The sequence below is a fragment of the Rana temporaria genome, chromosome 8 (assembly GCF_905171775.1).
Source record: "Rana temporaria chromosome 8, aRanTem1.1, whole genome shotgun sequence".
Classification (NCBI taxonomy): Eukaryota; Metazoa; Chordata; class Amphibia; order Anura; family Ranidae; genus Rana; species Rana temporaria.
Window position 1 is genome coordinate 110,852,809 of NC_053496.1, and position 26,178 is coordinate 110,878,986.

The following is a 26,178-nucleotide window of genomic DNA, read 5'->3' on the forward strand; positions in this document are numbered from 1 at the left end:
ATGAAGACTGAAAAGTTCAGATCGTCTCTTTACTAACACATGGTAACAGGAAATCAGCAAAAGCAGCCCAAAGGGTGGCACCATTCAAATGGAACTTCCCCTTTATAGTGCCGTCGTACATGTTGTACGTCCCCGCGCTTTGCTTGAGCATTATTTTTCACGATCGTGTGTATGCAAGGCAGGCTTGAGAGGAATCATGTTGAGAAAAACATTGTCTTTTTCCATGACATGAATAAATGTACGCGGCATCAGACATTGTGAGGGTTGACAGATGAGACAACATTGTAGCTGACCTGACTCTAAATATGTTGTGGGAATTCTTGTCCCCCTGGAAATTCTGTTGAGTTTTGAGAATCTATGGTTGCCTCCATTAAGATCATTCTTTGTATGGGAATCAGCTGACACAAATGAATACCCACCCAAAGCTCTGCAAGATCCAGAGGGTGAGGGCTTTGTGCTGTTGTAGGGTGGCTGTGTCCTGGGCCAGGAGGATGATATCATTTAAGTAGTGGGGAATTCTCATTCCCCTCTGTCTTAAGAGAGTTATGACAAGTAACAGCACCTTCATGAAAGCCCTAGATGTGGTGGAAATTCTGAAGGGGATACAATGAAATTGTAACTCTTCTCTTGCAAAATAAAGTGTAAAAAGCATTGAAAGGACTGGTGTTTGCATGGTTGATTGATAGTAGCCAGTCTTTTAAAGGATTGGACTCTGAATTGTTTGTTCAGCTTCTTCAAATATAGGATGGGGCATCGGCCCCCAGTTTTTCTTTTTACAAGTACAAATAAAATGGAGGTACATAACTCTTGCAATCTCTCCTCCTCTGGCACTCTTAAAATTGCCTCTTTGTGCAACAATTTCAAAATATATTGGAAAAGGATCTGCTTCTTTAGATTTAGAGAAACTTGAGTTTCCATGAAAGATGTTGAGGATTGATTTTTGAATAACCAATGGTGGCCCCAGTGGATGGTAGATATGGCCCAAGATGCTTGTATGTCTTCCCCTCAAACTAAAACAAATGTCAAAAGCTTGGTGCCCACTGTCCCAGTCTGGGTGTGCTCACCCTCAAAATGATTTTAGATTTTTGGGGATCTTGGCCTGAAGACCAAGCCAAGTATTGTGTTCCCCTCCAGGACCTCCAATTCTCATTTCCTACCCTGTAAGCCAATTCTTTGCTTCCTTTGTCAATCTGATGCTTATGGAAGGAGGACCTGGGTTGATGAGGTCTGCTATCCTGGGGAATAAGTCTGGACTTGCCCCCAGTGGTTTTCAAAATTACAAAATGTATCTTCACTTCAAACAGATTCTTACTGTGGAATTAAATCCTGCCCCAGTTGTCAGGAGATGTTCAATCTGCTGATCAGAATTTGAGCCATAAGGCCCTCCTAATTACATACATGGTCCAGGCTAAGCACCTGAAGATATAAACAGAGGCTTCACCGATGAGCTCTCTGTCTAACTTTAGCTTCCTCAGGGCTTTGATTATAATCTCAGTGTGAATGTTCAATCTCAAAGATGTTTACATTTTTGTTTGATCGGGCCGAGACTGTCTTGGCCACCAAGGTCAAGGCTAATGCTGAATGATAGGTGCCCCAGGCCAATATATATGCTGTATTAAGGTCCATATCAATCCCCCTGTCCAATACATCTTTGAAGGATACACGTCTTTTGGGAACCATCACATTGCATGCTATTCTCATCAGTAATGTGTCAAAGAGATAGATACCTCTTCCTTGATAGGATAGAGTTTGGTTACCCAGTTTGTAAGGGCAGGTTCCTTCTCTGTTCTTTTCCATTTCTTCTGAACTACTATTCCTCCAAGAACTGAAAAGTTGTATTTTACTTTGGTAAAGTGTGGGAAATGTTTAAACTTCTTTTTGGGCGCTCTCCCTTGATCACATCCCTGACTGCCACGATGAAAGGTTCTACTAATTTAGGGGGGCCTCAATTTTGCCATTTTCCAATTTGGATGCATCTGCGATATGGATTCTCTCCACAGGATGCATATTGGTGATAGATGGGACCAGTTGTCCACATCAGGGAAGCTTGAGTGGAATGTATTATAAATCCATAACTGTCTCTGAAAAACTAGCCATAGATGATCAATTTTTTTCACCTGTGAATCGGATGAAGTTCAATTAATCTATGGCTAGCTTAAAGTGGTAGTAAACTCTGAATGTTTATTTAACCTACAGGTAAGCTTATAATAAAGATTTCTTGTAGGTTAAAGTGTTACTAAACCCAGGAGTCTGCATTCACTATTCACAATTAACCCTGGATACAATGGAGCCTAACTAAATTTACCTACACTATTGTCACGGAAGCATGAATCAGACGTACAACAACAGATAAATGAAATAGGAAGGCTTTATTAAAAACCAAACAGCAAGGTAAAAGTCCAAACGGATGATCAAACAGTAAGCAGAGTCTTCCACCGGAGCCAGGGATCAGGAGCCAGAAGGATAATCCGAACAAAGCCAGGAATCAGGAGCCAGAAGGGTAGTCCGAACGAAGCCAGGGATCGGGAGCCAGAAGGATAGTCCGTGGAAGCCGGGTCGGTAACCAAAAGCAGCAGCACAATCTCAGGAGCATGTGTATACAAGAGGACCAAGCAGGGGAATGAAGCAACAGACCTCCTATATATATGCAAGGCATCCAGCTCCTCCCAGTGGGAAGGAGGAGCCGCAGGGTGTGGTAAGTTATAAGAAGCCCAGGAACCAATATGGCTGCCAGCACATGTCAGATGAAAGAAGCCTGCAGAGAGGTAAGACCATGACAGTACCTCCCCCTCAAGGGCCCCTCCTCCGCGGCGCAAAAAACGGTTTCTGGGGGAAGCGCGCGTGGAAGGCTCGGAGCAAGGCAGGAGCATGGATATCTGCAGAGGGAACCCAGGAACGTTCCTCTGGACCATTACCACGCCAGTGGACCAAAAACTGCACCCGACCGCGGACCAAGCGTGAGTCCAGGATATCGCTCACCTCATATTCTTCATGATCGCCCACCTGGACCAGACGAGGCCGAGGAACCGAGGAGGTGAAGCGATTGCACACCAGTGGTTTCAACAGGGAAACGTGAAACACATTGGAGACCCGCATACCAGGTGGGAGCACAAGGGCATAGGCAACCGGGTTTACCCTGCAAAGCACTCGGAAGGGACCAACAAAGCGAGGAGCCAGCTTAGGAGTGGGCACTCGAAGGTTGAGGTTGCGAGTGGACAACCATACGCGGTCCCCGACCTGGTAGGAAGGAGCAGGCGCCCGTCTGCGATCAGCCTGGAGTTTCTGGCGCTGCGCAGAGACCTCAAGGGACCTCTGGATCTGTACCCAAGAAGCACGTAGAGAGGAAAGGTGATCCTCCACAGCCGGAATATCCTGGGGAGAGAATGACTCCGGTAACACGGCAGGTTGGAACCCATAATTGGCCATGAAGGGAGACGTCCCAGAGGAAGAGTTCACCGCCGTGTTCCTGGCAAACTCAGCCCATGGCAGATTGTCAACCCAATTGTCTTGATGATCGGAGACATAGCAACGAAGGAATTGCTCCAGGGCCTGATTGGACCGTTCTGCGGCCCCATTGGACTGAGGGTGGTAGGCCGAGGAGAAGGAGAGTTGAATCCCCAACTGGGAGCAAAAGGCGCGCCAGAACCTGGACACAAACTGACTTCCCCGATCCGACACTATCTCCTTGGGCAAACCGTGCAACCGGAAGACCTCCCTGGCGAAAACCGTGGCCAACTCTTGTGCAGAGGGTAATTTCTTGAAAGGAACACAGTGGCACATTTTGGAAAACCGATCCACAATCATGAGAATGACCGTATGGCCTCGGGATGCAGGAAGGTCCACAATGAAGTCCATCCCAAGGTGTGACCATGGGCGCTCCCCAGTGGCGATGGGTTGCAGAAGGCCCAACGGAAGGCTTACTCTGGGCACAAACAGAGCATGCCGCTACATATGCGGCGATGTCAGAACGTAGAGAAGGCCACCAGAACAAACGTGAAACAGCCCAGGACAGCTGATTCTTTCCAGGATGCCCCGCGGTCTTGGAGTTATGGTAGGTTCGCAACAACCGAGTGCGCAACTCCTCAGGCACAAAACATCTGCCGTTGGGTCTCCCAGAGGGAGCACCAGATCTGATTAGGAGGTATGACCGAAGTCGGTATCGATTCCTCCCTGGACAGCTCGGAGTATTGACGTGATAAGGCATCCGCCCTGACGTTCTTGGAACCGGATAGGTAGAAGACCACATAATTAAAACGTGACAGGAACAGAGCCCATCTGGCCTGACGGTGTCAATCTCTTGGCCTCAGAAAGGTAAGTCAGATTCTTGTGGTCCGTCAGGATGAGAACCGGAACCACCGAACCCTCGAGCAAATGCCTCCACTCTTTGAGAGCCTGCACGATGGCCAACAACTCTCTGTCACCAATCTGGTAGTTGCACTCCGCGGGAGACAGTTTCCGGGAGTAAAACCCACAGGGAAGCAGAGGACCCTCTGGTGTCCGACGCTGAGACAGAAGGGCGCCTACTCCCGTCTCAGACGCGTCCACCGCGAGAACAAAGGGCAACCCAGGGTTGGGATGAGACAGTATTGGAGCCGACACAAAGGCAGATTTTAGAGCCTCAAAAGCCCGGATGACCTCGGCCGGCCAGACCTGGGAATTGCTGCCCTTCCTGGTCAGATCCGTGAGAGGCTTGGCCAGCATGGAGAAGTCCCTGATGAACTTCCGATAATAATTGGCGAAGCCCAAAAAGCGCTGCAGGGAACGAAGACCACTGGGCTGGGGCCACTGTAAGACAGCCGAAACCTTCTCAGGGTCCATGGAGAACCCCTCCGCGGAAATGATGTAACCTAAGAAGGTTACCTGGGACCGGTGAAATTCGCATTTCTCAAGCCTACCGAACAGCTTGTTCTCTCGTAACCGTTGCAACACTCGCTTGACATCCAGAATGTGGGCCTCCATGGATTCAGAATATACCAAGATGTCATCCAAATAGACCACCACACACTGCTGCAACAGGTCACGGAAAACATTGTTGATGAATTCCTGAAAGACTGCGGGCGCATTGCACAACCCAAAGGGCATAACCAAGGATTCATATTGACCGGTCCTGGTGTTGAACGCGGTCTTCCACTCGTCACCAGCCTTGATCCTTACCAGGTTATATGCCGCCCTCAGGTCGAGTTTGGTAAAGACCGTGGCCCCTTTCAGGCGATCAAACAACTTGGAAATCAAGGGTATCGGGTATGCGTTCTTGATCGTGATGCGATTAAGGCCCCTATAGTCGATGCAAGGCCTCAACTCTCCGCCCTTCTTTTTCACAAAGAAAAATCCAGCCCCTGCCGGGGACGAGGATTTGCGAATGTGACCACGGGAAAGCGCCTCCTTTACGTACTCCTCCATGGCCTCATTCTTTGCAACCGACAGTGGATAGACCCTGCCACGAGGAGGAACGGCACCAGGTTGTAAATCTATGGCACAATCGTAAGGGCGATGCGGGGGTAGGAACCCAGCGCGCACCTTATCGAATACATCCCGGTACTCCTCATATTCAGGAGGCAACACAGAGTCCGAGGAGGTACACAACAACTTGACAGGCCCATGGATGCAACTAGCCCCACACTGTGGTGACCACGAGAGGATCTCGGCCAATCTCCAATCGAAAGTCGGATTATGCTTCTGGAGCCAGGGGTACCCCAAGACCACCGAGTAGTGTGGAGACGAAATGACCTGAAGGCAGGCCAACTCCCTGTGAACGGCCCCAATGGCTATCCCCACTGGAAGGGTCTCATGAGTCACGTGCGACGGCTGGAGGGGTCTGCCGTCTATCGCCTCGAGAACCAGCGGGGAAACTCGAGCCTGCAGGGGAATGGAGTTGGCGGCAGCGAACTTACTATCAATGAAAAATCCACCAGCACCAGAGTCCACCAACGCCTGGGTCGTCACCGAGCCCCCGACCCAGGAGAGAACAACGGTGATCAGTGGTTTATCAGCACGGGAAACCGGGGATGAAGAGACTCCACCCAAGATCTGCCCCCGACAGGATCTCAGGTGCGAGCGTTTCCCGGACGGTTCGGACATGCCAACTGAAAATGCCCACCGAGACCACAGTACATGCATCGGCCCTCGCGTCTCCGGAATGCCCTCTCCCCCTCGGACAGGCGAGCAAACCCCAGCTGCATGGGTTCACCCCCAGGCAAGTCAACTCCAGGAGGCGTGGGAGGAGAGGGAGGCACGGGTGGGACAGCAAACGTAGGCGCCAATCTGTTAGGAGACCTCCGCAGGCTCTCCTTAAAGGAAGGTCTCTCCCTGAGTCTGGTGTCAATCAATATCAGGAAAGAAATAAGAGCCTCGAGCTCCACTGGTAGGTCCTTAGCCGCAACCTCAAGGCATCCAAGAGACCATGGGAGAAAGCAGCGACCAGAGCCTCATTGTTCCAGCCAACCTCTGCTGCCAGGGTACGAAACTCAATGGCGTATTCGGCTACCGATCGTGAACCCTGTCTGACGGACATAAGGAGCTTTGCAGCAGAGGCAGAGCAAGCCGGTACATCGAATACCTTCCGAAGAGAAGCAACAAAACCGGAAAACTCGGCAACCACCGGATTGTTGTTCTCCCATAAGGGGCTTGCCCAGGCCAAGGCCTTGTCCGAGAGCAGCGAGATCAAGAAGCCCACCTTTGATCTATCAGTAGGAAAGGCATGTGGCAGCAACTCGAAATAAATGCCCACTTGGTTAAGGAAACCTCAGGACTGAGTTGGCTCTCCCCCAAAGCGCTGCGGAAGGGGGGGCAGAACCGGTCATACCCTTAGACACCGCAGGCGCAACAACAGGTGTCGGGGTAGACTCTGGCGCAACAACCGGAGCGGCAGTAGGAGCAGACCCAGGAGCGACAACCGGCCTATCGGCAATGGGAGCGAGATGAGCCGTGCGTGCAAGCAGGGTTTGCAACGCCTGAGCGAACTGACCCAGCAGGCGATCCTGCTGATCCAGTCTGGCAACCAGCATGGGTAGCGAAGGTGGCCCTGTACCGTCAGAATTCATGGCTTGGTCCTAATGTCACGGAAGCATGAATCAGACGTACAACAACAGATAAATGAAATAGGAAGGCTTTATTAAAAACCAAACAGCAAGGTAAAAGTCCAAACGGATGATCAAACAGTAAGCAGAGTCTTCCACCGGAGCCAGGGATCAGGAGCCAGAAGGATAGTCCGAACAAAGCCAGGGATCAGGAGCCAGAAGGGTAGTCCGAATGAAGCCAGGGATCGGGAGCCAGAAGGATAGTCCGTGGAAGCCGGGTCGGTAACCAAAAGCAGCAGCACAATCTCAGGAGCATGTGTATACAAGAGGACCAAGCAGGGGAATGAAGCAACAGACCTCCTATATATATGCAAGGCATCCAGCTCCTCCCAGTGGGAAGGAGGAGCCGCAGGGTGTGGTAAGTTATAAGAAGCCCAGGAACCAATATGGCCGCCAGCACATGTCAGATGAAAGAAGCCTGCAGAGAGGTAAGACCATGACAACTATGTGCACAGGGCATGCAAGATTTGCTTTATGGTCTCAAGGCCTCTAGGAAAATCTTGTTGCAATCTTGACACACAAATTAGCCTGAAATGGCTTGTTTTTTTTTGGTATTGCTTTGACTCCTTATCCAGGATAGTGATCTATATTTGCTATGTCCTTTGGCACACTGAGATTCTGACCTTGAAGGTGACCCTTGGTGCTGGGACAAGTGTGAAGATCTACTCTATCGGCTTCTATCCACAGGTCTGTAATGCAACCATTGGATGCTGTGAGTATTTCAGTGGCTCTCATCTGGATAAAGAAATAAAACCTACTCACCTTTGTGCTTTCTTCTTACAGGAAGGAAAGTTTATGTTGGCAGTGTGATCCATGATGGCTGTTGGAAATAGGGATAACAGATTTTAAAAATAAATGTAAGATAAAGGCATAGACAAGCAGCACCTCTAAGGCTCGATTAACATCTATGCATGTGACTTTTGAGTGTTTCTGTATTGCTTTTTACTGTGCTTTCTGCATTTTTGTAACCACATTTTTACCGCGATTTTGCGATTTGTGTCTTTTTTTTAAAATTTTTCACATGACGTCACAAGGGGCCGACTCTCTGGGTGATGTCATCGGATGGCCATGCCCCATGGCTACATAAGAGATGCCAGACAGAAGGGGATGTAACAACGGAGGAAGACAGCATGAAGACAAGAGCAGACTTTTTTTCTTTAGAAGGTAACCGGCAACGAGGAAGAAGACAGCGGCGGCGAGGAAGAAAAAAAAAGAGAGCTCCGGGTTAAGAGAGCGTCCAGAGAAGAGAGTGGCGGGAGAAGACGGTTCGGGGAGAAGACAGAGCTATTTTTTTAATAAAGGACTTGTCAAAAACTGTCTCTTGTTTATTTTTACATTTCACTGCTTTTTTTGGTGACACCTTTTAAAGTGGGTTCTTTTAATGACCGCTTTCATTCTGGCCTTTTTCGGGGCCCTCCGAGTGGGTGAACTGGTCAGTTTTTCTACCCTTGTCTGGGGAGGTTTGGGGGTTTCAGATGTCACAGTTCATGGTGACAGGGTTTCTTTGTTTATTCGGAGGTCGGAGAATGATCAAATGGGCAGAGGGTCCAATATTGAGCTCAGACGGGTTCCCCATTCCTCTTCTTGCCTGGTCGCTGCCATGATCGATTGGTTGAAGCTCAGGCCGAGTGAGCCTGGGTCTTTTCTGACACATGTCGACAGTTCGGCACTGTCACGGTTCCAGTTTATCTCAGTTTTTAGGAGGTGTTTATTGTCTACAGGGTTTACTCCTACGGACTTCACTTCCCATTCTTTCATGATTGGGGCTGCCTCGGAGGCTTCTAGATGGGTACTGGGAGATCTGGTTTTGCAGTGGATTGAGCGCTGGGAATCCTGACGTTTCAGTTTTTATGTTCATCCTCATCTCTTATTTTTTTTTGTAAAATCTTTATTTGTGGACGGCATGATAATACATTACAACTTATGTTGTCAAAGGCATCATACATCAAACAATAAGCCATCCATTTTTGTTATTTCTTTTCAACATAACAGAGAAAAAGACAGGGGGTGCACATAGTCCCGCCGGGGCTTGGTAGCTATACTAACATCACAAAGGGGGACTGGAGAATCGAGTGGCGGGCCGAGGACGGGGGCCACCTCCCCCATACAGTACACATAAGTTGAGGTTTAAGATACAGAGGTGGCACACCAACTTTTCAAGTATTAAAAGGGGTTTTCCGGAACCCTAAGGGCCCTAAGGAGGGGCCGGGAACCGAAGGCCGACCCAACCAGTCCGACGGGCAAAAGAAAAACGAAACCATTTGCACTGTGCAAGGTATAAGGGAAAGCCGGCCGGGCGCGAACGAAGGAAGGGGGGCCTCCATGGACCTCCAACATACCCTCCTTCCTGCAGCAATCCCCACCGACCCCCTCAGTAATCGACAGGTCCGCCCCGGGGCGGCAAAAAAAGGGCCTCACCTCAGAAGAGGCCAGGCTGCCCCCCCGGGAGCCGGCTGCCGAGTCCGTCCGACCAGTCAGGGCCCCCAGCGCCCACCCCCCCCAGCGCACCAGCCACCAGGACCTCCAGTGTCAACACAATGCCCTTAGGCCCCTAGGGGGAGAGCAAAGAGAAAAGGGAAGAAGGGGAGAAAAGGGAAGGAACAGGAGGAAAAGATAGGAAGAGAAAAAAGGGATAGAGAAGGGTTAGAGTCATAAGGAACGTACCTGAGACCAGACATCCAACTCCGCCCCCGCGCCACACGCCATCACCAACTCGCAATGATAGCGACTAAAAGAGAACGACACTCAAGAAATTCAGAGCAACTCAGCGAAGGGTAGAGCTGCAGGTTATTGGGCCCGAGGTCTTTGCTTAAGGGAGGGGTCTGCTAACTCCAACAATGCCACATCTAAGCTAGATGACACAAGTCTCGAGTCCAAGAAGTACTCCGTCCAGGCCGACCAGGTGCTAGAGTAGCGCTCCCGAGTATTCCTACAAGTGGCAATCCAGTCCTCTGCCTCCCGTATCTCATCCACTCTACGAACCCATTCCTCCCTGCTGGGGACCTGTGGGCGCTTCCAATATATTGGAAGTAGCCGTTTTGCTGCATTCAAGAGATGAGGCAGTAGACTGCGCTTATATTGGCTCGTCAACATGGGAGGAATGTGTAACAGAAAGTGGGTCGGGGAGAAAGGGACGTCCAGGTCTAGTATATCCTTAATCTGGGATTGTACATCTAACCAGAAAGGTCTGATCACCGGGCAGTCCCACCAAATATGCAGGAGCGTACCCCTGTGGCCGCAACCCCTCCAGCACCGGTCAGACACCGAAGGGTAGATTCTAGCTAAGTCCGCAGGTACCCGGTACCAACGCGACAGCAATTTATCATTTGTTTCTTGGGTCTTGGAGTCAATTGAGCTAGATCGGGTGAATTGGTACAGTTGCGTCAACTGGCTGGGGGTAAAAGTTGTTTCTAAGTCTCGTTCCCATGTCCGGACAAAAGCGGGTTTCCGTGTGGGGGTCGCAAAGCTAAGCAAGCGGTAAAGTTCAGAGATCATATGTGGAATCGGTTCCTCTTCAATAAAGAGGCGTTCAAAGGCTTTAAGCGTAGAGGTGTCCCTGATCGAGTCCTCGTGGGTCTCAAAAAAGTGATGAAGCTGTCGATAGCGCCAAAAGTCCATGGGAAAGGACCCATGCCGTCCTCTAAGCATCTCTAAGGTCAAAAGCTTACCGTCTCGTAGCAATTTACCGCAGCTAGCATTACTATCGTCCACCCATGGTCCGAAAAAACCCGCCTGCTCCCCCGGTGCGAACCACAGGAAACCACCCAGCGGGGCTAAAGAGGACACAGGGGGGGGGCAACGCCAGCCGAGCATTGAGCTGGTCCCAGATCCTCAAGGTCTGGACCGTCAGCGGGGAAACAGAGTCCGACAGTCCTCTATACCCCCGGGACAGCCAAGGGGCATAGGAAAGGTTCCTACCCGCCATACATTTCTCCATGGAAACCCAGATCTTAGAGGTAGTGTGGAAGCGCCAATTAAGTATCCTCTGTAGAATAATCGCCCTGTGGTATCTCTGAATATCGGGGAGACCCAGTCCCCCTGCCTCTCTCGGGCGCGTAAGCAACCGAAGTGCGATCCTCGTCCTCCGATTGTTCCAAATAAATTTAGAGATCAGACTGGACACTTGAGTAAAAAAAACCTTAGGAAGGGACATGGGCAGCATCTGCATATAAAACAGGATGCGAGGCAAGATATTCATCTTCACTACAGCCAACCTCCCCAGCCAGGTAAAGGCCGTCTTAGTCCAAGTGGCCAGGTCATTTTTCACTGTGGCTAGCAAGGGGGGGAAGTTGGCTGCATAGAGGGTATCTTACCTATCCGTCAGCCGGACACCTAAATATTTCAGGGAGGATTTTGCCCAGGTAAATGGGAAAGCCGTCTGTAACCGGTCAGCTAGTGAGGGCGACATCTGTATAGGGAGTATTTCAGACTTTGAGTAATTGATTTTAAAATTTGAAAGTGTTCCAAAATGGTTAAGTTCCCGTAGCAAATTTGGCAACGAGATCAGGGGCTCCGTCAAGTGGAACAGCACATCATCAGCGTATGCCGAAAGCTTGTGCTCAGTGTGGCCCACCATCAGTCCTTTAATGTCAACATTTGCCCGGACGGTGCGTAAGAAAGGCTCGAGCACCATGGCAAACAAGATGGGCGACAGCGGACACCCCTGCCTCGTGCCATTTCTGATCGGGAATCTGCAGGAAAGGAATCCATTAACCTTTACCTGGGCACTTGGGTCTGAGTACAGCGCCATAATCCAGGTCAGCATATGTGCACGAAGGCCCCTAGTTTCAAGCACGGCCTGAAGATAGCTCCAGTCCACCCGATCGAAAGCCTTCTCTGCGTCTGTGGAGAGGATAAGATACGGGGAGGAGTCGGTTGAGGCACGTGCCCAGTGAATGAGCTGAATTGCTCTGACAGAGTTGTCCCGGGCCTCCCGGCCCGCGACAAACCCCGTCTGGTCAGGGTGGACAATTAACGGGATCAGGTGTTTCAGTCTGGTGGCGAGAATTTTTGCTAGGATTTTTACATCCACATTCAGGAGGGATATGGGTCTGTAACTTTGGGGCTGGGTTGGGTCTTTCCCATCTTTGGGAATAACTAAGATATGAGCTAACAATGCCTCACTAGGGATGACGCTTCCTTCTGCTATGGAGTTGAAGTAGGCACACATCGACCCAGATAGCAGAGGCAGGAATTGACTATAGTAGGCTTTGGTGAATCCGTCGGGGCCGGGGCTCTTGCCATTGGGCAGAGACTTCACCGTGGCCTCTATCTCCGCCGAGGTGATTGGGGATTCTAGTTGGGTGGCCTGTTTGTCTGTCAGCGAGGGAAGACCCGATGCCTTCAGGTAGTCATGTATGTCAGTGTGTCTCGAGTCATTACCCCCGGGGGGGCGCGTCGAGCCTAAGTCATACAGGGTAGCATAGTAATCTCGGAACCCAGAGGCTATTTGGGAGGACTTGACCGCCAGTGACCCAGAGGGTAAGCAGAGCTTGTGTATCAACGTTTGTGCACGCTTCCTCCTAAGTGCCCTGGCGAGCATACGGCCACATTTATTACCGTGCTCATAGTATTTATGCGACATATAGCGCAGCTGTCTACGCGCCTGGCGGTCTAGAAGACGCAAAAATAGTTCCCTCAGATCAGTCAACTCCCGCAGAGCCTCCGGGCCACCGGTATGCTTATGCCGAAGTTCAGCCGTTTGGAGAGCCTGCAGCACCCTGTTGAAGTCTGCCTGACGAGCTTTTTTCAGTTTAGATCCCTGGGAGATCAGTTCACCCCTCACTACCGCCTTGTGGCCCTCCCACACAATGCCCTTACTCATACCCTCCGTGGTGTTTTCCCGAAAATAATGGGTCAAAACATCCTTCACTCCCGAGATGGCTACCTCGTCGTCCAGTAGGGATTCGTTTAGCCGCCACGACCAGGCCCGACAAGCATCCGGCCGTAGGGCCAACGTGGCTGACACAGGGGCATGGTCTGATATAGTAAGGTTCCCGATAGACGCAGCCTGCAGTACCTCCAGAGCTAGGTGGTCCACACAGATGAGGTCTATACGGGTGTAGACGTCGTGGACCTTCGAGTAGTAACTGTAGTCTCTGTCAGCCGGGTGCAGAACACGCCAGCTATCAAACAGTCGGTGAGACTGAAGGGACCGACGGAAGTGTCTAAGGAAAGCGTGCGAATGGGAGGGCCGGTTGCGGGAGGTGTCTAGCTGTGGATCGGGGCTAACATTAAAGTCACCACCTAGGACTAAGGCTCCTTCTCTAAAGTCCGCCAGGGCGTCCAGTGTGCTGTCAAGGAATGAGAGTTGACCCGAATTAGGGGCATAAATCGTGGCGATGGTGAGTGTCTGGCCCGAAACCGAGCCCTTTAAAAAAACATATCTTCCCAGGGTGTCCAACTTGCTGTCAGTAACTTGGAAGGGGCAAGATTTGTGTATGGCAATGGCCGTGCCCTTAGACTTGGCATCCGGGGAGTTACTCAGGAACCATTGGCTGTACAAGTGAGTCGGGAGCTTGGGCAGGGACTGGGGTGTAAAATGTGTTTCCTGCAGAAGGACCACCTGCGCCTCAGACCTCTTCAGTTCCCACCACAATTTACTACGTTTACACGGGGAGCAAAGACCTCGGACATTATATGAAATTACCTTAAGTGACGCCATCGGAAAACCTGGTCACGGAGAGGTGTTTTATCCCTGGGGCGGGCGCAGCGCGGAGGACGGATCCAGAGGCCGTTCCTGTGAGAAAACAGCAAGCAAAAGAGAGAAAATAGAAAGACAAAAAAGAGAGACAGCAGTTATCAGAGAAACAAATACACAAAACATACTTTTGCAGGGGGGTAAAAAAACCCTGCCAAAACAACAAGGGGATGAACCCCGGGTTCAACCCTCCAAGGGAGGGGTCCCCGAAGCTCATTCCCATTTCCAAATAGGAAAATATACCAAATAAGGTACGGCCTACGGGGGGAACGTGGACCTACAAGAGAGGGCAGGGTGCAAGGATCAGTCCCCGCACACCACCGCTCAGCTAACATAGAACATTCAATTAGGAGAGGCAATCAGCTCAGTAAAATGCAATTATAAAAAGAAAAAACTATATAAGAAAAAACAATGAGTCAGGGTTAAACTAACACCGTGAGAACACACGGACTCGGATGCCAGGGGAATCATTTGACGGGACAGGGCCCGATCAGGACCGGTCTGCAGGGTCGGGGATAGGAAGTCCAAGACCGACACTCGGCATCAACAGAGGCCCCATACCCTACAGCAGGCCTTACCAAGGCGCACTGCGCCGCTATAACTGAGGCTTTCCACCCAGAACCAGACATCCCCACAAAGTCCAGACATAGAAGGGGAGCTCACAGGTAGCAGTTGGTGAGGGCAAGGGGGGAGTGCAAATAGCCACTAAAGAGTAGCAGAAAGGGACATATGGTGTCAGACCCATCAATGCCCCGGGGAGTCCGGACCCCCAAGTGGGTTAGCAGAGGGGCGTCTACGGTAGCGCCTGCGGCTCCTGCGGTTGACCGACATCCATGGCTGAGGAGGCTGCAAATGGGGGTGCTCAGACAATTCCCTCCAGTCAGGAAAGTCCACCGGATCCAATCCCAGTGTGTCCAAAAAATGCGGGAGATCATCCTTGTTGCGCAGCGTGGCCTGCCGGCCATCTTTGGATGCTTGGAGATAGAAGGGGAACCCCCAGCGATAGGTCAGGCCTGCTTTTTGCATAGCTTCTAGCAGCGGGCGGAGGGCTCTACGCTGCATAAGTGAGCGCCGCGAAATATCCTGATAAAAGGAAAGTTTAGCCCCGTCAAAGTCAAAGTATTGCTTCCCTCGCATCTTCTGCATAATTCTGTCCTTTAGGGTATACTTGTGGAGCTTGCAGATTACGTCTCTGGGATTATCTACATCCTGAGAAGGGGGTCTAAGGGCCCTGTGGGCGCGGTCGATCTCAATGGGAGCTGTGGCAGGTAGACCCAGTATCTCCCTGAATACATCTTCCAGCGTGGGGACAATGTCTTTGGGAGCAGTCGCCTCTGGCAGGCCGCGTATGCGAATATTAGCCCTCCTGCTGCGATTTTCAAAATCATCAAGCTGGCAGAGTAATGCTTCAATTTTTAGGTCCTGGGCACTGCATCTGTCCTGTAACATGGAGATTGCTGGCAAGGCCTCCTCCAGCCTCTGTTCCACTGACTCCATTCTGGCCCCCAAATGATTAGTATCTGCCTTTAGCTGTGCTATGTCTGCAGTGAAGGCCTTCTCCACCCTGGCAGTGAATTTTTCTAGGTCAGCACGTGTGGGGAGAGACCAAATATGGCGCTTCAGATCCCCATCATTCAGGACGTCTGCCATGTCAGGGCCCTGTCCATGGGAGGTGGAGGATCCCGGGGAGAGAGGGGGAGCAGTGTCACTCACCAGCTCCGGAAAGGGGATCTGGGTGTCTGCCAACTCCTGCTGCTGCTGCTTCTGGAACGCGGCCTTCTGTGCCGCTTTGGACGCCTTTACTGCTTTTAGGCGTCGGCGCCATCTTGGAGGCTTCTGGGCCTGGTCCCCGGGCTCCGCCGAAGAAGGCTTCCAGCTGCTCCTGTCGGGTCCAGTTCGTTCTCGCCTGCTGGGAGAGTGCCCGCCGTCCCTGGGACATTGTGTGAGCTGATCGGGGAGCGAATCACCCCTCCGTGCTGCGATTAAGGCCGCGGTGTGCGAGGAGCTGAGGCAACGCACGTCCTCACTCCTCCATAGCCAAGCCACGCCCCTCATCCTCATCTCTTATAAGTTTGCTTGCTGTTCTGTTTTTCCTGTGCTCCTGTCTGCCATTGTTCTGGTCGAATCTTTGTTTGTCTCTGTCTGTTTTTAAGTTCTGGTCGTTATGTGTTGCTCGAGATACGTACAATTTTATGTTTTTCAGACAGAGAATGTTTGGTGTGGATACTCGGTCACTTCTACGTTTTTTGGGGTGCCAAGAGGACTGCAGTCAGACCAGAGCACAGGCAGTTGGGGTTTCCACAGAGTACAACCAGTGTGGGGTGGATTGGTGTCCTGGGCATGCTGTGGTCCCGGGTGTTGCCATAAGTCTATCGTTATGCCAGATTTGATCAGCCCATGGACATATTGCTTTTGCATGTTGGGGGTAACGATCTCGGGCTCTGGGCGGCATGGGACATTAAACTGGATTTCCTAAGTTTGAGATCATTTTTGCCAGACACCATTTTGGTTTAGTCAGACATTGTAGCCAGATCCGCCTGGTGCCTGACCCGCTCTATGGATAAGCTCAATAAGGCTCGGATTATAAGGGAACAAGGAAGTGGCAACATTTTTTTGTCAGGAATGGTGGCCTGGCATGTGCCATCTGGAGTTGGAAGGGTAAATCTGGATCTATTTGAAGGGAGATGGGGATCACCATAACGCCATCGGAATAGATATGTGGTTCCTGAGTTTACAGGAGGGTATTCAGAGGGCTTTTCGTCTGTGGCAGGCCGCCCAAGCGCGAGGTGTCACACTTGGGTGTCGGTGGCAGGGGTTTCAGGCTTTTGAAGGTAGAGAATGATGGATTGGGCTCATCTTTGGTATGGGTACTGTGAGGGGTTAGCTCGGTAGCGGGGTGTGTGACCCCTTGGATGGGTTCACCACACACTGAATTTATACAGACTGGCAGTCAAAGACGGTTGAAAACAAAGTTTCTGGTTTATTTTTCCATCTTGCTGGAAAACAATTGCAAGCATCCAAACAGCATAAACAAAACTCAAACATAAAGTAAATCCTAGCCACTCTGGGCGTCTACCTTCCACACAGGAACCTATCTATGAAGTCTAACACAGCCTACTGCTGAGTAGACAGTGCTGGTCATACAGCACAACACAATAGTCCTTGGACTTTTTATCACACAGAAAGTCAATGGTCTCCTCACCTCTCCAGGAGACCTTCAGCACTGGGTTTTTTCACACAGAAAGGCTCAGTATGCAGCTCATTAGTGGTTATCCTCTGGGCTACTTTATAGAGGCCTTTAATTGCCTCACTATGAACAGCTGGAGTCTTCCAACGGCCCTTAGCCTTCCTGGCTATTTCTGGCAGCCGACGCCTAATAATGATTGGTGTATTGTCTAACAAGGCAGAAATGTATGTCCCGACTGTGACAACACCCACAGATTTACCTGACTTCCTGTCACAGTACCTTCCCGTAGATGTGATGTCAGTATGGCAATATCAGTATTGGGGCTGTATCGAGTGGTAATGTGGTGACTAATTGTCCTAGAGTCAGTGTAATTTGCTGCTGGGGGCTATGGTAAGGAACTTGGTGCTTGATACAGCTTATTTGGTAGACCATGCTTGCCTCCAAATACCTGGATTTAACAGAGTCAGTATTATACATTAGTGGGTAAAGTTTATTTTTCATGGAATGTAATAAAATATATATTTGTTGAATTGTGTTTTGTTAATAAAAAGGCTGCTGTGGCTGTTTAAAATCTATTCTAGGTGGTCATGTCTTATTTACTTAAGGTGGGTAAGGCAGGAAGTATGGTTCGGTCTTGGCAGCCAAAAATCAGAAATACATCAGTCATGCTGGATAGCTGGGGTGTCTGAAGTTTCTAGTTAACTACGGGCTTGAAGGGACAGAGCTTCAACCCACTGTATGCTGCCATGATGCAAATATGTTTTTCAACTGTGTATTTTGCTGCTTTCCTGGAGTTCAATATATGCTTCCACGCACTTCTGCATTTAAAGTTAAATATGCGACAAATAATAATAACAGACCTAGTTTTAGTTCACTTAAAAAAAGGGAAAAAACTGCAGAACAATGGAAAGTGTAAGCATGTGAGCACTGACCCACACAAATCCTGGCACAAGTAGAAATATCACATGGAACAGTGCTCTGTGTCAATTAGTTCCTATAAATCTTCTTCTTTGTACAAAGATTCTGTGCACCTTTTCATGTAAATATATAATTACAGTCAGCTGATATTACAGGAATACAATAGGCACTATGAGTAATTCTAAAGAACAAAAAATAAATAAATTAGTGGAGAGAATGGGTTTCAAGCAGATGCCTGATATCAGGCTTTTTACTCAAAATGTCACTGTACAAGTCTACAATATATAGTTACATAATTAGTCAGGTTGAAAAAAGACACAAGTCCATCTAGTTCAACCAAAATACAATCCATATACACAATCCTTCACCCACAGTTGATCCAGAGGAAGGTGAAAAACCCCAGAAAAGCATGATCCAATTTGCTATAGGAGGGGGAAAAGAAGCAATCAGATTTTCCCTGGATCAACTTTACCTATAAATGTCAGTACCCAGTTATATTCTGTACATTTAGGAAAGAATCCAGGCATTTTTTAATGTATGGCATTACTCATGACTGCATGGCTCCAAGTTTTTCATCTGCTGACTCAACATTTAAATAATCAGAGTGACTAAAGTGCTGTTTCATGCAATCTGATGAGACTTTGCTTCTTTACAGAGGGTGTTGTTATTATATGATTAATGTTGGCATGCAGCGCAGAAAACCTATTAAAAGCACAAAACATTTTATAACAATGGTGTCATATTTATTCTTGTCAGATATATTCAGTAAAAACTGATTTTAAAAAGAGCTTCTGTCAGACCAGTTGCTGTATTGATGGGCTAAATGTTGGCCGTTTTCTATTGAACCTGCCAATGCTGCCTGATATTCAGCCCGTATGTACTAGGCTTAAAGTGATATTAAATTCTTGGCTTTTTTTGTTTAAAAATAACAAACATTTTATACTTACCTCCTCTATGAAATGGTTTTGCACAGAGCAGCCCGGATCCACCTCTTCTCCAGCTCTCTTGGCCCCTCCCTCCTGCCAAGTGCCCCCACAGCAAGCGGCTTACAATGGGGGCACCAGACCTGAATCACAGCTCCCTGTGTCCATTCCTCATTAGCTCACAGACTTTTATGATAGATAGATGATATACGGGGCAATGTACTGTCAATGTTCTGTCAAATGTTGGGTGAAAACCTCCTTCCCTCAGCCAGGGCATTGAAAATGGGCAGTGTATGGGTATTCCAACATGAATACCAAAGCTCCAAAACTCAACTTCATAAAAGCCAACAGGCTTTTAGCAGAGTTCAGAATCTGCCACGTTTAAGGTGAGCTTCAACCTCCCTTTTCTCAACAGAGAAGGATCGTGTTCAGAATAGGAAAGTTTTGATCGCCGGCCGAGGGAAAATGCAAAACATTTTTGCTGCCACATTAAATGTAGGCCAGTGTACATGAAGCTACTAAGGCTGCTGATCTTCTTTGACCTCTTTTAGCCATTATCTGTTTACATCCTCCAGTCCCAGGTGCATTTTTTGCTTTATTTTTCTCATTGCTTTTGGACAATGCCATGGTGGACCATGCCTGCACAATGTGCTTTGGCGTGACTGCTTGAAGTCTCCCCTGGGGGATCATGTGACTGGGTGACAGCTCAGGAGCACAACTGGGAGACAGTTGTCAACCCTATAATCAGAAGTGCCCAGGTGGCATTCCATCAACGTACAGGTGATAGCCGATGCCCAATGCCTCATATGGCACGTCCATGCCGAACACCCAGGGGCCAGCCACGACAGCTACATATACCGTCAAAGCAACATCCCAACAGAATTCAAACAGAACATGTACAGGGACAGCTGGCTGGTTGGTGAGTGACATGGGTGTCAGGCATGACTGTCCGCCCCCATGATGCAGACATCACGAGGGGCACATGCACGACTAACATCCTCCTGTCTTTTCCCTTCCAGGTGACTCTGCCTATGCACTTGGGCCCCATCTCCTGACTCCATACCGGAATCCCCAAACCAGAGGAGAGAGAAAATACAATGCTGCACACATACGCACCCGTGCAGTGGTGGAGCGCACATTTGGCATCCTGAAGTCCCGTTTCCGATGCCTGGATAAGTCCGGGGGGACCCTGTTGTATTCCCCAAACTTTGTGTGCCAGATCATCACTGAGAATCTGGCCCAAGGTCTCTGCCTCACAAACCTTATCAGAGACTCATTGTCTACAGCCTCTCTTGGATGCACTTCTCTGTTGGCTCTGGTAGACATTATGCATACAGGTCCTTGTGCATACAAGTATACAGAGACAACAGCATACAGGAAGTAGTCTGTGGGTAGGAAGGAGGGGGCTGCCTGTTTAGTGGGGAGTACCTGGGTAAATAATTTTCTGCTTCCTGTATAGTTGCTTCACTATAGACGGGGATCCGACTTGGAGGCGACTTCCATTGAAATCTTTGGGTACAAGTCGCCTAGAAGTCGCCTTGAAGTAGTACAGGAATCTTTTCTGAAATCTGAGCGACTTCAGTAGTGTACATTCAGGCCGCATACACACGATCGGTTAAACCGATGAGAACGGTCTGATGGACCGTTTTCATCGGTCCAAACCAATCGGTTATTTAACCATCGGTTAAACAAAAAAAACTTGTTTTAAATTTAACCGATGGATTCCTAACCGATAGAAAAAAAACGATCGTTAGTAGGCACGACCATCAGTTAAAAATCCATGCATGCTCAGACTAAATTAGGGGACGGGAGCGCTCGTTCTGGTAAAACTAGCGTTCGTTATGGAGATAGCACATTCATCACGCTGTAACAGACAGAAAATCGCGAAACGTCTTTTACTAATACAACATCAACATCAGCTAAAGCAGCCCCAAGGGTGGCGCCATTGGATTTGAACTTCCCCTTTATAGTGCCGTCGTACGTGGTTTACGTGTCCGCGTTCTGACACGATCGTTTTTTTTTTAACCGATGGAAAAATCCATCAGATCGTTCTCATTGGATGGACCGATCGTGTGTATGCGGCCTAAGACGGCTCTCATTCACTTCAAGTGAATTTCTCTTGTCGCGCGACTTGGGGCGACACAAGTCGGATCCCAAGTCGCGGTAGTGTGAGCCGGCACTTTGTCTTAGCTCTGCTATAAATGGAGACTTATACTAGGTCAAATTCAAGTACTTACGCTGCTTGCATTAAGAAATACATTTATTATTAAATTCATTAATACAGAGTTGCATTAATTTGTATATCTTATAATTGCCTTGAGTTCAGCTTTGATGAAATCTGTAGGGTTAAACCAATTGGAAAACAATGTTTTAAAATAAAATAAAACATATTAAATCTTTTTTAAATCTTGTATATTTTTTTCTCTGGTGAACAAAATCTGGGCACCTATGAATCACCCACTCACTGCAAACATTTTAAAGTAGTTCCCTTTTAGATACCAAGATGGAAATGTAAAGAAATCCCTGTTTTTGTTGTTCATGGTGTAGTTGTATTTGCATGTCCTACCAAGACTGATAAGCAGAAAAATGTTTATCATAAGACGCAATTATTTATAGCTGAAGGAAACCTCTCCCTGAACTTATCCTTCCGACACAGAAGGCCTAGACTGTAAAATCCAGAAACTGAGTCAAAGCAAACATATTTGGAATTCCACCAGTTCTTCTGTCAGCTGTTGTGACTTTTTAATGTGCCAGGACTGGAGGGATTCCTCACCCCCCTACTGGAACATCAGTCCTTCTGATAATGATGTGAATGTGCCAGACCACAATACTAAAGCTGGTTATACACGAGTAAAGAATAAAAATGTAATCTAAGGAACGTTTGTTTAATCTTCTAATTATTAGTGGATTCAAATTGGCTTTCGTTTTCAGTCACAGTGATGAGAAAATTTGAAGAAGCAGGATGGACATTTTTTCTTGAAAAAGCACATTTCTAACCATGTATGAGGTTTGTCCAGAAAAAGTCCAGCCTTTGGTAATCTATCAGGAACAGTTTGCGCGACATTGATATAACCTGGCAGCTTAGGAGATTAGACTGGAATGTGCATGCATGAGCAATGACAACTTCACTGTACCAATCAGTGGGGGCGCTAGTGAGTATGTGTACTGTGTGGCCGTCACATTCAAAATGACTGAGCCAGTAGAGCAACAATTTTGCATCAAATTTTGTGTTAAACTTGAATTTTTCTCTGTGCAAACTATTCCGATGATTTAGAAGGCTTTCAGGGACGATTTACCACAAATAAAAGTGTTGAAAGTGATCCACGATCTGGAAGGCCTGCAGCAGAACACCTGAGAATGCTGAAAATGTACGGGCTGCAATCAACAAAGATCAACAACTGATTCTGCAAGAACTAGAACTCGCAGAGTTTCATTTTTTTTAAGGATTCCAAAAACGACAAGAGTCCAAGATTTTGATGCAGGATCTTATGGAAAAGACGCTGGGAGAACTGTGTGAGGTCCCAAGGTGCCTACTTTGAAGGGGACTGCAGAGTCATTGTCCTATGTACAATGTTTCTTGTAATTTAAAGAAATGTTTCTATTTTTAATTTTACATGGGCTGGATACTTTCTAGACAGACCTCATATGTGGTTTACATTTTTTGGGGAAAATTCCATTCACTTGAACATCAAATGTTAAAAGAAAATATTTTTCAATCAAAAATTTACTGGTGTGCAGCCAGCATTAAAGCGGATGTCTGCTGAAAAAAAAAAATATTAAAAGTCAGCAGCTACAAATACTGCAGCCGCTGACTTTTAATATCGGCACACTTACCTGTCCTGGAGTCCAGAGCCGTCCGCAGCAGAGGACGAGCGATCGCTCGTCACTCTGCTGCCCTCCCCGCCATCCTCGGTGAGGGAACCAGGGAAGTGGGTGCAAATACCTGTCTGCACCCCCCTCCCCCCTGAAAGGTGTCAAATGTGACACTGGAGGGGGGAGGGTTCCGATCAGCGGGAGTTCCACTTTAGGGTGGAGATCCGCTTTAAATGGAGTTCCACCCAAAAGTGGAAACTCTGCTTATATGCTTCCCGTTTTTGACAGGGACCCGTCGCCACTTCTGGGAGACCTGGCTGTGGCGAGATGCTGCGAGTCACCCTGGAAGTTCAGCCCCCCTCCTCCTTCCCCCGCTGCTGGGTCATTCACAAAGTGCAGTGCGCTTTGAGCATGCGCAGTATGGAACCGGCTGTAAAGCCGCAAGGCTTCACTGTCAGTTTCTCTTAGGCCCCGTACTCACGACCAAACATGTCTGCTGAAACTGGTCCGCGGACCAGTTTCAGCAGACATGTTTGGCCGTGTGTAGGCCCGATCGGACCATTTTCGGGCGGATCGGACAGGTTTCCAGCGGACAACTGTTTCCTGGACTTGCTTTAAAACAGTCCGCTGGAAACCTGTCCGCCCGGACATGTACGGTCGTCTGTACAGACCTACCGTACATGTCCTGCCGCCCGCCATCCCTCGCATGCGTCGAATGACTTAGACGCATGCGTGGAAGCCTTTTAAAGGCAGGCCGCCCACGTCGCCGCGTCATTGTCGCGGCGACACCGCGTCATCGACGCGGCGACACCGCGGACACGCCCCGCGTATTGTTTACGCGCGGACCTCTGTTCGATGGTGTGTACGGCCATCGAACAGAAGTCCCCGGGCAGACATGTCTGATGAAAACGGTCCGCGGACCGGTTTCATCGGACATGTATGCTCGTGAGTACTCGGCCTTACAGGCAATAGTGGTGGCAGCACCCGAGTGCCGATGGAAACATCAGCTGGGGTGCCGACATCGCTGGATTCCAGGACAGGCAAGTGTCATAATATTAACCACTAAATCTTCCAGAGGTCAAGTGGTAAAAAAAAAAATATGTAAGTATCAAAAGGCCAGAATATGCACACAGTTGTAATATAAAATAAAGTCTCTGGATATTTGCTGTTGAAGCAAACAATTGCAGGCAGAATTCAATGTAGAAATTCCATAATCCTATCAATACAACCCCTATTTTTAATCACCTATTACAACAAAGGGAGCAGTAACCTGGACGGCTGAAATGATACTGCAATGCTGAACGATGTACTCTATAGCCCTGGTTTCATGCCATCATCTTCTTTTCTGACATCATCAGGAACTGTCTGTCTCTTACAAGAACCAGGAAGAAAAGTCAGCCAGCCCCCTGATGAAACACAGCGGCACATGCATTGTTGAGTACTTGAGGCCTCCTGGGATGCCTGGCATGAGTACACTATATTACCACAAGTATTGGGGCGCCTGCCTTTACACGCTCATGAACTTTAAGGCATCCCAGTCTTAGTTCGTAGGGTTCAGTATTGAGTTGGCCCACCCTTTGCAGCTATAGCAGCTTCAGCTCTTCTGGGAAGGCTATCTACAAGGTTTAGGAGTGTGTCTATGGGAATTTTTGATCACCGTTCCAGAAGCGCATTTGTGTGGTCAGACACTGATGTTGAACGAAAAGGCCCGGCTCGCATTCTCCACTCTAATTCATCCCAAAGGTGTTGTATCAGGTTGAGGTCAGGACTCTGTGCATGCCAGTCAAGTTCCACCACCCCAAGCTCGCTCATCCATGTCTTTATGGACCTTGCTTTGTGCACTGGTTAAAATTTGGTAGAGGGGGGATTATGGGTGGGGTTGTCTTTCAGAGGTTGGGCTTGGTCCCTTAGTTTCAGTGAAGGAAACTCTTAAGGCGTCAGAATACCAAGACATTTTGGACAATTTCATGCTCACAACTTTGTGGGAACAGTTTGGGGATTGCCCTTTCCTGATCCAACATGACTGCACAAAGCAAGATCCATAAAGACATGGATGAATGCATTTGGGGTGGAGGGACATGACTGACCTGCACAGAGTCCTGGCCTCAACCCAAAACAACACCTTTAGGATGAATTAGAGCGGAGACTGCAAGCCAGGCCTTCTCGTCCAACATCAGTGCCTGAACTCACTAATGCACTTCTGGAAGAATGGTCAAACATTTCCATGGACACACTCCTAAACCTTGTGGACAGCCGTCCCAGAAGAGTTGAAGCTGTTATAGCTGCAAAGGGTGGGCCAACTCAATATTGAACCCTACAGACTAAGACTGGAATGCCATTCATGTGCGTGTAAAGGCAGGTGTCTCAAAACCTTTGGTAATATAGTGTATCTCATGAGGCTGTGAGCAACTGAATGTGTTGTTTGCACCTAGGTGAGAATCAGAATTGTTGGGAGGGTTTCTAATAAAAAAAATAATAATAAAAGGAAAATAAAGTGCGGTCTTAAGGTCCACTTTAAATTTACTGGTAATGGAACTTCAGCCAAACTTTTTTTTTGTTTGGATACAGACAGATGGAATCAGAACCTGTTTTTCTACTGCCATCAGTTTTCCCATTGGGGAAGATTTATCCTCACCTCCTATTATACCATCAGAACAGGAAGTAGGGCATAAACTAACAGCAGCACAGTTCGTCATAAACAACATACACTGCTCAAAAAAATTTAAGGAACACTTTTGAAACAGAACTCCTGGGATATTGATCTGGTCAGTTAAGTAGCAGAGGGGGAGGGGTGTGTACAGAGGGGGGTTGTTAATCTGTTTCAGCTGCTTTGCTGTTAATTGAAATTAACAACAGGTGCACTAGATGGGCAACAATGAGACGACCTCCAAAACAGGAATGGTTTTTCAGGTGGAGGTGTCTGACATTTTTATTCCCTACTCATCTTTTCTGACTGTTTTTAACTAGTTTTGCATTTGGCTAGGGTCTGTGTCACTACTGGTAGCACAAGGCGATACTTGGACCCTATAAAGGTTGCATAGGCAGTCCAACTCCTCCAGGATGGCACATCAATACGTGTCATTACCAGAAGGTTTGCCGTGTCTCCCAGCACAGTCTCAAGAGCATGGAGGAGATTCCAAGAGACAGGCAGTTACTCTAGGAAAGCTGGACAGAGCCGTAGAAGGTCCTTAAAGGATCACTAAAGGAAACATTTTTTTTAGCTAAATAGCTTCCTTTACCTTACTGCAGTACTGGTTTCATGTCCTCATTGCTCGTTTTTGCTTTGATGTTGCTGTAAAACTGCTCTGATCTCCACACTTCCTGCTTGTCTGGCTCCTTATAACCATCATACTGGGAGCTTTTCACGATGGTCTAAGCTGTCATTACTGTGTGTCTAAAACGTAACAGAACCAATCAGATTCATTTTAAAAACAAAACACTGCCCTGGATTTGTTTTTACTTCACAGAAACATGAAACCAGTTTAAAAACGAAAGTGAAACTACAGGCACATTATATGATTGAATTTAATCTATTTTTAATCATTTTTAAAAGGAATCAGT